General features: G+C 50.8%; 1 protein-coding gene across 1 annotated transcript in view; it reads left to right on the top strand.

Moving 5' to 3' along the window:
* Positions 1–1,459: 1,459 nt before the first annotated feature.
* RBFOX3 (RNA binding fox-1 homolog 3) overlaps positions 1,460–14,498 on the top strand; it is a 100,122-nt gene continuing 87,083 nt past the window's right edge. The window contains exons 1-2 of the mRNA XM_038742023.1: positions 1,460–1,586; positions 13,070–13,110. The gene's annotated coding sequence lies outside the window, so the exon portion shown is untranslated. The remainder of the gene's footprint in view (positions 1,587–13,069; positions 13,111–14,498) is intronic.

Genomic DNA, 14,498 nt, shown 5'->3' with positions numbered 1-14,498 from the left:
AATTAGGAGGGAGAGGGAATTCCAGTGAGTTTGACTGTTTTTAGAACTTTTTTTTTTTTTTAGCAGAGCACTGACTTACTCCTTGATCATCCCCACCCCCAGCACTTTTCTAGTTTTGTTTTTTTCTGGCAAGGTAATGAGAACTCTTCATTAGTCCTCTTAGTTCCCCAGGTGATGATCCAGACTAGACTGTAAGCTCCTTGTAGGCAAGGAGGGTATCTAACATCTCCCTCTCTCTTGGATGCACCAGGACAGAGGTGTAAACACAGGCTTTAAGAATCCCCCACCCCTCGCCATGCCTCTCTCAAGCAAAGACACAATACAGGGAAAGGATAAGAATAATTCTGGTTAGTAATAATAATGATAATACTAATGTATCTGTTAAGCACTTATTATATGTCAAGCACTGTTCTAAGCCCTGGGGTAGGTACAAACTAATCAGGTTGGACACAGTCCTTGTCCCACATGGGGCTCAAAGTCTTCATCCCCATTTTACAGATGAGGGAATGGAGGCCCAGCTAAGTGAAGTGATTTGCCCAAGGTCACACAGCTGGAGCCGGGATAGGAACCCAGGTCCTTCTGATTCCCAGGCCCGGGCTCTATCTATCAGGCCATGCCGCTTGGTTAAAGGCGCCAAGCACTGTACTAAGTGCTGGGGGAGATACAGGATAATCCGGTCAGACCCAGTCCCTGCCCCTCAGGGGGCTTGCAGTCTAAATAGGAGGAAGAACAGGCATTGAAACCTCATAAGTCAATCGATCAATTGTATTTATTGTACTAAGCTCTTGGGAGAGTCCAGTATTACAGGGTCGGTCGACATAATGCCCGTCCACAAGGAGCTTACAGTCTAAAGAAATTGTGTGGATGAGATGAGTGAATGAATGAATGAATCAACCTATCAGTGGTATTTATTGAGCACGTACCATGTGCAGAGCAATGTACTAAATGCTTGGGCGAGTCAGTCATTCAATCGTATTTATTGAGGGCTTACTGTGTGCAGAGCACTGTACTAAGTGCCTAGTCCAGTATAACCGAGTGGGTTGACACATTCTCTGCCCCCAAGGAGCTTACGGTCCTGGGGGGAGGACAGACATTATTATAAATAAATTATGGAGTTAGGCGTAATCCATCCATGGTATTTATTGAGTCCTTAATTGTATGCCGAGTACCATACTAAGCGCTTGGGAGAGACCAATACAGCCCAGTGCTGTGGGGCTGAGGGAGGGGTGAATAATGGGTGTGAATCCAAGTGCAAGGGCGACGCAGAGGGGAAAGGGAGCGGGGAAATGAGGAGTTTGTCAGGGAAGGCCTCTTGGAGGAGGTGTTCCTTCAATTAGACTGGGAAGCGGCGGAGAGTGATGATCATCTTGTTACCAAAGTGAAGGTTTGCCGGGAACTGCATCACATGGGATTCTCCTTCTTCTCCATCAGGTTGGAAATCTGACTCTGAGGGAGAATCCGAGGGCTCCTGGCCGTTGATGCTTCTCCCCTCGCCCCCTCCCCGCTTGGCTCCCGTGACCCCCCGGAGGACGCCTTCCCCGACGGCTGGCGCCGGGATCTGCTGAAGCAGACTCCTGCGGTGCTCGGTAAGCAGGTTCCTCCGGTGCTCCGTGGGCTTTTCCGGCTTTCTGGCAGGAGTGGCGGCTCGGTGGGGAGAGGGGGTGGTTGGGAAGGTCCACGACGCTTTATCCTGGGGGTGGGGGGTGTGCGTGCCGTCCCTCTACAGACCCTCGACAAGGATCGGGGGCCTCGGGGAGCGGGGAAGGGAGGGGTGATCCCGGGGTGAGGAAGACCTGCTGTGGGGAGGGGGAGTCACCTCTGAGCGAGGTGGGGTGAGAGGGGTCCAATCCCATCCCTAGGGCATCATCATCATCATCAACAATCGTATTCATTGAACGCTTACTGTGTGCAGAGCACTGTACTAAGCGCTTGGGAAGTACAAATTGGCAACATATAGAGACAGTCCCTACCCAACAGTGGGCTCACAGTCTAAAAGGGGGAGACAGAGAACAAAACCAAACATACTAACAAAATAAAATAAATAGAATAGATATGTACAAGTAAAATAAATAAATAAATAGAGTAATAAATATGTACAAACATATATACATATATAGGGCAGGGTGGGCACACTGAATCCCTGCCTTTCCGGACCCCTGAGGCTCCATTAACAAGCTGGGGGCCTTTTCCGGGAAGGTTAGGGAGATGGTGGGGCCTGGGGAAAGAGCACTTGATCAGGAGTCAGGAGACCCTGAGATTTTTTTATGGTATTTGTTACTATGTGCTTGGCACTGTACTAAGCGCGGGATAGATCCAAGGTTGGACATAGTCCCTGAACATGGGGCTCACAGTCTTAATCCTCAGTTGACAGATTGGGATAACTGAGGCACAGAAAAGTGAAATGACTTGCCTAAAATCACACAGCAGGCAAGTGGCCGAGTAAGCATTAGAACCCAGGTCCCTCTGACCCCCAGGCCCGGGCTCTGTCCAGTGGGCCATCTGCCTTGGGCCTGATGGGTGACCTCCAGGAGGTGACTTCATCTCCCCGGGCCTCCACTTTCCCCTTCTGTAAAATGGGAATAATCCGCCTGCTCTCCCTCTGTTTTTGAGCCCTGGTACGGCCAGGGACTGGGGGCTGGGGGGGACGGCTCCCCTCTCCCCAAAGAGGTTCAGCTTGTCCCTCGGGGTGCTGCATGCCAACTCTCCCCGCTCACACCGCCCAATTAGTATCTATCAGCCACTCAGAGTGTTAAGGCATTAAGAACAATTAAGGGTGAGAAGTTTTTCCAGAGGCAGCACAGGAGCCTGTCTCCCTCTCCGCTCTCCCAATGAGAAGCAGCATCTTCTAGTAGGTAGAGCCCAGCCTGGGAGTCAGAAGGGCCTGGGTTCTAATCCTGGCTCCGCCACCTGTCCGTTGGGCGACCTTGGGCAAGTCACTTCACTTCTCTGGGCCTCATTTGTAATAAGGATTGGGGAAGATACAGGAACATCAGGTCGGACACAGTCCCTTTCCCACATGGGGCTCCCAATCAAAGAAGGAGGGAGAACAGGTATATATAAGTCCCCATTTTGCAGTTGAGGACGAGGCCCAGAGAGGTTAAGTGACTTGTCCAAGGTCTCACAGCAGACAAGGGGCAGAGCCGGGAAAAGACCTCGGGGCTTCTGGCTCCGAGACCTGTGTGTTCCTGCCTCTGGCCTGGAATGCCCTCCCTCCTCATATCCAACAGACGATGACTCTCCCCTCCTTCAAAGCCTTATTGAAGGCCCTTCTCCTCCAGGAGGCCTTCCCTGACCAAGCCCTCCTTTCCTCTCCTCCCACTCCCTTCTGCGTCACCCTGACTCGCTCCCTTTATTCATGCTCTGCACACAGTAAGCGCTCAATAAATACGATTGATGATCCCCCCTCCCAGCCCCACACCACTTATGTCCATATCTCTCATTTATTTGTTTAAATTAATATTGTCTTCCCCTCTAGACTGTAAGCACATTGTGGGCGGGGAATGTGTTCTGTTGTTCTTTTGGACTCTCCAAGTGCTCAGTACGGTGCTCTGCATGCAGAAAGTGCTCAATAAGTATGACTGACTAATTTTTCCCCAAGGGGCTTCACTATCCAGAAGCACATGCCATGTCCACCCTCTCTCTGACTTTGGAGGTGTCATATCTATAGATTACACGTTATACATTCATTCATTCAATCGTATTTATTGAGCGCCTACTGTGTGGAGAGCACTGTACACAGTGTACACAGTACACTGTACACAGTATGTGTGTACTGTGTTCATTCATTCATTCAATCGTATTTATTGAGCGCCTACTGTGTGCAGAGCACTGTACGCAGTGTACACAGTACACTGTACACAGTACGTTTACTATGTGCAGAGCACTGTACACAGTGGGAAGTACAATTTGGCAACATATAGAGATGATCCCTACCCAACAGTGGACTCGAAGTCTAGAAGGGGGAGACAGAGAACAAAACAAAACATATTAACGGAATAAAATAGGTAGAATAAATATGTACAAGTAAAATAAATAAATAGAGTAATAAATACGTACAAACATATATACAAAAAATTTGGTGATATCATTGTCCGTCTCCCCCTCTGGACTGTCAGCTAATTGTGGGCAGGGAACATGCCTACCAACTCCATGCTCGAGTGTTCGAGAAATACCATCGGTGTTGATGGTGTGTTCAATTAGATCCTCAGTGCTTTGCCCAGCTTGCTCCGGGCAGGGACTGTGTCTGCTAATTCTGTTGCATCACCCTCTCCCAACCACTCGGTCCAGTGCTCTGATGATGATGATGGCATTTGTTAAGCGCTTACTATGTGCAAAGCACTGTTCTAAGCGCTGGGGAGGATACAAGGTGATCAGGTTGTCCCACGTGGGGCTCCCAGTCTTAATCCCCATTTTACAGATGAGGTAACTGGGGCTCAGAGAAGTGAAGTGACTTGCCCAAGGTCACACAGCAGACATGTGGCGGAGCCGGGATTCGAACCCATGACCTCTGACTCCAAAGCCCGGGCTCTTTCCGCTGAGCCACGCTGCTTCTCTGCACATAGTAAACGCTCAGTAAATACCTCTGGTGGATGGATTGATTGATTGGCGCTGCGTAACTACTACTGCGACTAGACTGTAGACTGTAAGCTCATCGTGGGCGGGGAGCATGTCAGTTCTAGTATCCTCACCCAAGCGCTTAGTCCAGTGCTCTGCGCACAGTGAGCGCTCAGTAAATATGAGTGACGGACTAACTACCAGGGCTAAAAAGCCGCAGCGTGAAGCGCTGTCGGTCCCGTGGCAATCCAGTCATTATGTCATCCGTCAGTCCCACCCCGCGCGTCAGGACATTTGTGGGTCTACCTGGTGGCTTTAATTGCACCAGGTGGGGAGAGAACTTGGGGGCCCGACCGGCTAATCAGCCGTCATTTCATGACTCCCCATGGAAACCTCTCCGCCAATAGCCCAGGCGGGTGGCATCACCCCTTAGCAACGAAGCTTGGCAACGGCAACTGCCACGCAAGAGGAAAATTAGCAGACTTGCCTCAACAAAATAAACAAATAAATAAATAAATAAATGCACCCCCCTCCCCATGATCATTGTATTTCCTCAGTCAGTAAACGAAAATTTAACACCTCGCCCCCACTCACCTCAAAAGCCCAAGACCCCGAAATTTCATATCTATTCTATGTATTTTGTTTTGTTAGTATGTTTGGTTTTGTTCTCCGTCTCCCCCTTTTAGACTGTGAGCCCACTGTTGGGTAGGGACCGTCTCTATGTGTTGCCAACTTGTACTTCCCAAGCGCTTAGTACAGTGCTCTGCACACAGTAAGCGCTCAATAAATACGATTGATGATGATGATTGGTTCAAAGGGCACATTGCAGGCATCGCCTTTTGGGGTCTGGGTGTCTAAGGGTTGATCGGGGGTAACGTGAACCCCCGTTGAGGCCGTCCCTTGGCTGGGGAATGGGGGGCTGATCCCACCATACTCATTTTGCAGATAAATCCCCTTCCCTCACAACTCCCAAACACACAAACACACACACACACACCCACCCACCCACCCCAGGTGATGAGAGACTTTGCCGCCCATCTGCCTGTCACTGCCTGTTCTGGGACGTCTAGACAGTGGGAGGCAGGGAAGGTCCTGATAGGAGAGAAGCCACCCATCACGAGTATTTATTGAGCACCTCCTGCCAGGAGAGCATTAGACCCGGTTCCTGGGAGAGTCCAATAGAGTTAAGTAGACAGTGTTCCTGCCCTCAAGGAACTGACTATCTAATGTGCTCAGAGCACTGGGTTTAGCGCCTGGGAGAGTTACAGTTATTATAACTAATAATTGTGGTATTTGTTATAATAATAATAATAATAATAATTATGGCATTTATTAAGCCCCTACTGAGAGCTCACCTCCTCCAGGAGGCCTTCCCAGACTGAGCCCCCTCCTTCCTCTCCCCCTCAACCCCCTCCCCATCCCCCCCACCTTACCTCCTTCCCCTCCCCACAGCACCTATGTATATATGTATATATGTTTGTACGGATTTATTGCTCTATTTATTTTATTTGTACATATTCTATTTATTTTATTTTGTTAATATGTTTTGTTTTGTTCTCTGTCTCCCCCTTCTAGACTGTGAGCCCACTGTTGGGTAGGGACCGTCTCTATATGTTGCCAACTTGTACTTCCCAAGCGCTTAGTCCAGTGCTCTGCACACAGTAAGCGCTCAATAAATACGATTGAATGACTAGGGACTGTCTCTATATGTTGCCAACTTGTACTTCCCAAGTGCTTAGTACAGTGCTCGGCACGCAGTAAGCGCTCAATAAATACGATTGAATGAATCCCCATTTTACAGATGAGGGAAGTGAGGCCCAGAGAATAATAATAATAATGCTGATATTTGTTAAGCACTTACTATGTGCAAAGCACTGTTCTAAGCGCTGGGGGGGGGGGGTTACAAGGTGATCAGGTTGTCCCACAGGGTGCTCACAGTCTTAATCCCCATTTTGCAGATGAGGTCACTGAGGCCCAGAGAAGTTAAGTGACTTGCCCAAAGTCACACAGCTGACAATTGGCGGAGCTGAGGTTTGAACCCATGACCTCTGACTCCAAAGCCCGGGCTCTTTCTACTGAGCCACGCTGCTTCTCTGCCTTAAGTGCTTTGTTAAGCACTTACCGTGTGCCAGGCACTGTTCTAAGCACTGGGGTAGATACAAGATAATTGGGTTGGGCACAATCCCTATCCCTGTGAGCATGCAGGAAGCGGGGCAGAGACACCAGGAGGAGATCAGTCAATCAATCAATCCTATTTATTGAGCGCTTACTGTGTGCAGAGCACTGTACTAAGCGCTTGGGAAGTACAAGTTGGCAACATATAGAGACAGTCCCTACCCAACAGCGGGCTCACAGTCTAAAAGTGGGGGGAGATGGCCAAACCCATCATCAAATTCATTCAATTGCATTTATTGAGGGCTTACTGTGTGCAGAGCACTGGACTAAGCACTCAGGAGAGGACAGTACAACAAGAAACAGACACATTCCCCACCCACAATAGGCTTACAGTCTAGAGGGGGAGACAGACATTAATCCAAATAAATAAATTACAGGTATGTGGCCTGAGTGAGGGAATAGAGGCAGGAGAGCAAATGCCCCTGAATAGCAAACTACCTCCTCCACATCTACACACACTCACATGTCCACATAGGGAAACACACACACGTACACACAATCAAACTCACACAACGTGCCTGTGTGCACATGGACATCATCATCAATCGTATTTATTGAGCGCTTACTGTGTGCAGAGCACTGTACTAAGCGCTTAAGCTTAGTACTAAGCTGTACTAAGCGGGTGGGTACATGCAAATCAGATTGGACAAAGTCCTTGTCCCATGTGGGGTTCCCAGTTTCCGCATCACACGTGGAAACCACCCACTCACTTGCACACGTGTGCGTGCCCACCCCCGGCCACTCACACCCCCACATAGATGCAGACTCTCCCAGAAAATCAATCAATCAATCAATCAATCGTATTTATTGAGCACTTACTGTGTGCAGAGCACTGTACTAAGCGCTTGGGAAGTCCAAGTTGGCAACATATAGAGACAGTCCCTACCCAACAGTGGGTTCACAGTCTAAAAGGGGGAGACAGAACAAAACCAAACATACTAACAAAATAAAATAAATAGAGCCTCCGGGCCACACCCTGGGGCCAGGAGAAGGGAGTGAGTGAGGGGGAATCTAGGGGCTCGTGTCATTCATTCATTCATTCATTCATTCAATCGTATGTATTGAGCGCTAACCGTGTGCAGAGCACTGTACTAAGCGCTTGGGAAGTACAAGTTGGCAACACATAAAGACAGTCCCTACCCAACAGTGGGCTCACAGTCTAAAAGGGGGAGACAGAACAAAACCAAACATACTAACAAAATAAAATAAATAGAGCCTCCGGGCCACATGCTGGGGCCAGGAGAAGGGAGAGAGTGAGGGGGAATCTAGGGGCTCGTGTCATTCATTCATTCATTCATTCATTCATTCAGTCGTATGTATTGAGCGCTTACTGTGTACAGAGCACTGTAATAATCAATCGTATTTATTGAGCGCTTACTGTGTGCAGAGCACTGTACTAAGCGCTTGGGAAGTACAAGTTGGCAACATATAGAGACAGTCTCTACCCAACGGTGGGCTCACAGTCTAAAAGACTGGGAAGTACAAGTTGGCAACATATAATATTAATTTCAATAATAATAATAATTCAAATAATAATAATAATAATAATGGTATTTGTTTAGTGCTTACTATGTGCCAGGCACTGTATTAAGCGCTCGGGTGGGTACATGCAAATCAGATTGGACAAAGTCCTTGTCCCGTGTGGGGTTCCCAGTTTCACTCTCCAGTGTCAGTACCAATGGGGCACAGGGCACTGGCCCCCAACTCCGGAGCCTCGTCCGTCTGCCCACCTCCCGGCCCTCAGAAAGGGGACAGCGAGCCAATCCAGCCGGCTGCCCCGCGCCTCCGCCCCCTCCCAGTTCCCAACCCGCCACTTGTCTCCGTCCCCCGTGCCCGCCGCTTCCTTAAGATGCAGCGAGTGTTTCTCTGGGCGAAATGTAGATGTATTTCTGAGCGTGTGCGTGCCCGCATGTCACCGTGGGTAGGTGGCGTCCTGACTGATGGCAATTAGCATTTTCCAACGGTAACAGATGTTCCCATCGCCGGGAGGCCCATCCCCGCCCGCCACCCCCGCCGGGGCCGCCATCTGCTCCCCCGCAAGCTCCCGGCGACCCCGACCGGCCCCCGACTCCCAACCCGAGCCCCCCGCCCCTTCCCAGCCCTGGCAGTGGCCCCCATCGCCACCGAGGGGAAAGGGGAAAGACGGAGGGTGAGGGGATTTTCTTTGGGTTTAGAGACAGGGCCCGCCCTTCATTCCGGACCGTGTGGAGCTCGTCCGGGGAGCCCGGCGGGATTCCGGAAGACGGGTTGGGGAATCTCCTCCAAGAGGCCTTCCCTGACTAAGCCCCCCTTTCCTCTTTTCCCACTCCCTTCTGCGTCACCCGGACTTGCCCCCTTTATTCATCCCCTCCTCCCAGCCCCACACCACTTACGTCCATATCCGTCATTTGTTTATTTATATTAATATCTGTCTCCCCCCTCTAGGCTGGAAGCTCATTGTGGGCAGGGGATGTCTGCTATGTTGTTAAATTGGACTCTCCTAAGTGCTTAGTACAGTCTCGCCCCGCTAGGCTGGAAGCTCATTGTGGGCAGGGGATGTCTGCTATGTTGTTAAATTGGACTCTCCTGAGTGCTTAGTACAGTGCTCTGCACATAGTAAGCGCTCAATAAATACATTTAACTGAACGATGCAAATTAGGTTGGACACAGTCTCTGTCCCACACGGGGCTCCTGATCTTAATTCCCATTTTGCAGATGAGGGAACCAAGGCCCGGAGAAGTGAAGTGACTGGCTCAAGGTCACACAGCCAAGTGGCAGGACCGGGGATGAGAACCCATGTGATGAAAACCCAGGATGAGAAACCAGAGAAGCAGCGTGGCTCAGTGGAAAGAGCCCAGGCTTGGGAGCCAGAGGTCATGGGTTCGAATTCCGGCTCCGCCACCGTCCGCTGTGTGACTTTGGGCAAGCCACTTAACTTCTCTGGGCCTCAGTTCATCTGTAAAGTGGGGATTAAGACTGTGAGCCCCACGTGGGACAACGTGATCACCTTGTATCCCCCAAGTGCTTAGAACAGTGCTTTGCACATAGTAAGCGCTCAACAAATACTACTAATAATAATAACAATGGCATTTATTAAGAACAGTGCTTTGCATGTAGTAAGCGCTCAACAAATACTACTAATAATAATAACAATGGCATTTATTAAGCGCTTACTACGTGCGAAGCACTGTTCTAAGCGCTGGGGAGGATACAGGGTGATGAGGTTGTCCCACGGGGGTCTCACAGTCTTAATCCCCATTTTCCAGATGAGGTAACTGAGGCACAGAGAAGTTAAGTGACTTGCCCAAAGTCACACAGCTGACAATTGGCCATTATGTCCTTCTGACTCCCAGGCCTTGGCTCTAGCTACTAGGTGGCACTGCTTGTAACAGGCTGGGCTGGCCCATAATAATAATAATAATAACAATAATAATAATAATAATGGTATTTCTTAAGCGCTTACTATGTGCAAAGCACTGTTCTAAGCGCTGGGGAGGTTACAAGGTGATCAGGTTGTCCCACGGTGGGCTCACAGTTTTTAATCCCCATTTTACAGATGAGGGAACTGAGGCACAGGGAAGTGAAGTGACTTGCCCAAAGTCCCACAGCTGACAATTGGCAGAGCCGGGATTTGACCCCATGACCTCCCTCCCCCAGACTGAGCCCCCTCCTTCCTCTCCCCCTCCTCCCCCCTCCATCCCCCCCACCTTAGCTCCTTCCCTTTCCCCACAGCACCTGTATATATTTATATATGTTTGTACATATTTATTACTCTATTTATTTATATTTATTCTATTTATTTTATTCTGTTAATATGTTTTGTTCTCTGTCTCCCCCTTCTAGACTGTGAGCCCACTGTTGGGTAGGGACCGTCTCTCTATGTTGCCAACTTGGACTTCCCAAGCTCTTAGTCCAGTGCTCTGCACGCAGTAAGCGCTCAATAAATCCGATTGAACGAATGAATGACCTCTGACTCCCAAGCCCGGGCTCTTTCCACTGAGCCACGCTGCTGCTCTAAGGACACAAGTGACTCGCCCAAGGTCACACAGCTGGCCCATGGCGGAGTCGGGATGGGGACCTCGGTCCTATGGCTCCCAGGCCCGGGCTTTATCCACCGAGCCGCGCTGCTCCTCCTTACCTGTGGCTGCCGCCGCTGCCGCCGGCAGCCCCGGGGTGCCTTTGATGCTTAAAGCCGGGGTCAGCTCCCCGCTTCGAGGGACAGGCCAGCTCAAAATAGAACCCGCCGAACCGATTCCGGAAGAGGAAACTGGGTCCCTCTTAAATAGAGCAACATCTGAAGAGTCCTCAGGCCGGGGGGGGGGTCTCGAGCCGGGCTTTACCCCAGCCAGTCCCACTCCCGCGTAATTGCCACTTCACAAAACGCTCCTCCGGGCAAGACAAAGGCCTCCACATTCACCAACCGGCCCGCTTAAACTCTTGGGAACCAACACTGGGGCGTTATGGGGAGCACCCCCATTACCCGCTTCTTTTCCCCTTTGTTTTTGTTGCCCCTCTCGATCCATCAGTCTATCGGGGGATTTATTGAGCATCTACCGTGTGCAGAGCGCTGTCCTAAATGCCAGGGCATATCTGAGATAATCAGATCTGACACAACCAAGGGTGCCAGAGGAGCAGCGTGGGATAGTGGCTAGAGCCCGGGCCTGGGATTCGGAGGACCTGGGTTCTCCTCCCAGCTCCGTCCCTTGTCTGCCGTGGGACCTGGGGCGGTCACTTCACTTCTCTGCGCCTCCGTTTTCTCATCTGCCAAATGGGGATTCAGTTCCTGGTCTCCCTCCTTCTTAGGCTGGGCGCCCCACTTAGGTCCAGGGTGATCCCCTAGACCGTAAGAGGGTTGTGGGCAGGGAATGTGTCTGTTTATTGTTATGTTGTCCTCTCCCAAGCGCTTAGTACAGTGCTCTGCCTACAGTAAGCAGTCAGTACATACAATTGAATGAATACCTCAGCCCTTAATACAGTGCTTGGTACAAAGTAAGAAATACCAGTGATGATTATCATGGCCGGAAGGAGAGCGGGGCTTGGTGTTTTCCCTGGTGTTTCCTTTCACAACTCGCCTCCCCTTCCCTCAGCTCTTCACATCCCCCTCCCTCCAGCCCCCCATTTCTCTGCCTCGTCATTTCAGCCAAAGGCATCCATCCAGCGGGTGGGTGTGGAGATGCATATGTTTGGTGCACTCGTGGATGTCTTTGTGCATGGGTGTGGGTTTATTTTTGTGTGTATATGTGCGCTTATGTGTTTATTTATTTTTATTAGTGTCTGTCTGGGTTCTAATCCCGGCTCTGCCACTTGTCTGCTCTGTGGCCTTGGGTAAGTCACTTCACTTCTCTGGGCCTCAGTTACCTCATCTGTAAAATGGGGATTGAGACTGCGAGCCCCACTTGGAACAGGGTCTGTGTCCAGCCTGATTTGCTTGTGTCCACCCCGGCGTTTAGGACAGTGCCTGGCACACAGTAAGTGCCTAAAAGAGAAGCAGCGTGGCTCAGTGGGAAGAGCCCGGGCTTTGGAGTCAGAGGTCATGGGTTCAAGTCCCGGCTCCGCCATTTGTCAGCTGTGTGACTTTGGGTAAGTCACTTCACTTCTCTGTGCTTCAGTTACCTCATCTGTACAATGGGGATTAAGAATGTGAGCCCCCATGGGACAACCTGTCCCAGTAAGTGCTCAATAAATACGATTGAATGAATGAACAACCTGATCACCTTGTAACTTCCCCAGCGCTTAGAACAGTGCTTTGCCATTATTATTATTATTAATAATAATAATACCACAATTATTGGTGTTATTATTATCAGCGGCCCAGGTTCCGCTGACCGGATCTGCCTAGGCATCCCCTGATGTTGGAGGATTTATTCCAGTTTTTGAGTCGACTTTGAAAGATGACCCCTCAGCTGCAGGGCCACCGGGCCAGCGGCCACATGGAAACCCGCCTCGTGGGCGCAGAGACCGCTCAGCCCCTGCCCGCCTCGGGAAACCCCTTTCCGATCGATTGATTAATGGATTTTTTAAAAAAATGGTATTTGTTAAGCGCTTACCATGTGCCAGGCACTGGACTAAGAGCTGGGGTTGGATGCAGTCACTGTCCCACGTGGGGCTCACCGTCTTGACCCCCATTTTACAGATGAAGGAACGGAGGCCTAGAGAAGCGAAGCGACTTGCCCAAGGTTACACAGTAGATGAGTGGCGGAGCCAGGATGAAAACCCAGATCCTTCGGACTCCCAGGCCTGGGCTGTGGCCACTAGGCCGTGTTGCCTTTTTTATTTTTATTTTTGGGCAAGCTTGCTTTTTGTTTATTATGCCCAAGCTAATAATTCCTCTCACAAGCCTTTCATCTCTCTCAAATGACAGGTCTGATCCGAGGGGCTTGGCTTCGCAGACCCAGGTCAAGGGTGAGTACCTTTACACACTCTTCTTGGGTTCTTCCTCCCTCCATCCCATCCCTCTCCTTCCTCTCCTCCTCACTTCCCACCCCTTCCTCTTGCCCTTCCCTCCTCCCTGGCACCATTCCTAGGGAGAATTCCGCGTTTGCCCCACTCTCCCCGCCCTCCGTCTCCACCGGCACCGGCTCAGTCCACTTTAGGAGAGCCTGCCCTATCGCCCGGCAAGGAAGGCCGGTTTCATGGGATTCCCAATCCGTGGGCTGGCACAATTGTTTGGAGGGCTGTTCAATGACCGGGAACTTACCGGCTGGAGAGAAGTTTCTGCGTGTGCGTGGATGTGCTGCCGGGGAAGGGCTTGGCCCGGTTGCTTCTCCTTTTCCTGGGAGGGCAGAGATCGGGTGGCGCTCCTGCGGTGGTCGGGCCGCGGTTAGTTTCTGTGTTTCTGTTTGTGAGAACGAGGGGAGGGACCTAGAGAGAAGTTGGTGCGTGGGCCGCCGTGGAATTTTGGTTCTCCTTTCCCTGGGAGGGCAGCGGGTGGGCAGGCGGAGGTTGGGTGGTGGGTTTCTGGGTTTCCGTTTGTGAGCACTAAAAGAAAAAGGGTGGGCGGGAGCAGGTGGGGAAAGGGCTCGAGCCCAGATCGAGGCAGTGGTCTCTACTGAGCGCTCACTGCGTGCAGAGCACTGTACTGAGCACTCGAGTGTGGCAGCGAGAGGCGCTGCAGGCCCGCGGATCTGGTGTCCTTGGCACGTCCACGTCTGGTCTAAAATAACACTTGCGGGAAAGGTCCGTGTTTTCATCCATCTTCCTGTGGACGGGGAAGAAATGATTCCTAATTAAAAAGCCATAATAATGCAGTGGGAAGGAACCCAGCAGTCCGGCGCTCAGCAAAGAGGGAGCAGTAAAGCAGGCAGTCACTCTCTAACGGTCGCCCCGGCAATGGGATTTTTCTCTCCTTGGGGAAGGCCAGCCTGCCCGTTTGCATTTATTAGAAGTCGCTCCCCCAGGCCCCGGGTGGGGCTCGGGACAGGATTGACCCGGCGTGGTGGGGGGAAAGTGGGGAAGGAGGCGGGTTCTAATCCCAGCTCTGCCATTTGTCTGCTGTGTGACCTTGGGGAAGTCACTTCACTTCTCAGTGCCTCAGTTTCCTCCTCTGCAAAATGGGTATGAAGACTGTGAGCCCCACGTGGGACGGGGACTGTGTTCAAACCTGATTATCTACCCCAGCTCCTAGAATAGTGCCTGACACATAATAAGCGCGTAACGAATGCCACAATTATTATTGTTGTTATTACCCCAGCTGGGGTCTGTTTTTGTTGGTTTTTGTGGTATGAGAAAACATTAGTGACTCCGCACTCTGCACACTCCACCCTCAGTAAGTGCTCAATGAATACCATGGA

This window comes from Tachyglossus aculeatus, unplaced genomic scaffold (genome assembly GCF_015852505.1).
Source record: "Tachyglossus aculeatus isolate mTacAcu1 unplaced genomic scaffold, mTacAcu1.pri SUPER_34, whole genome shotgun sequence".
Taxonomy (NCBI): domain Eukaryota; kingdom Metazoa; phylum Chordata; class Mammalia; order Monotremata; family Tachyglossidae; genus Tachyglossus; species Tachyglossus aculeatus.
The sequence above is the reverse complement of the archived record's forward strand: the minus strand, read 5'-3'. Positions and strand labels throughout refer to the sequence as shown.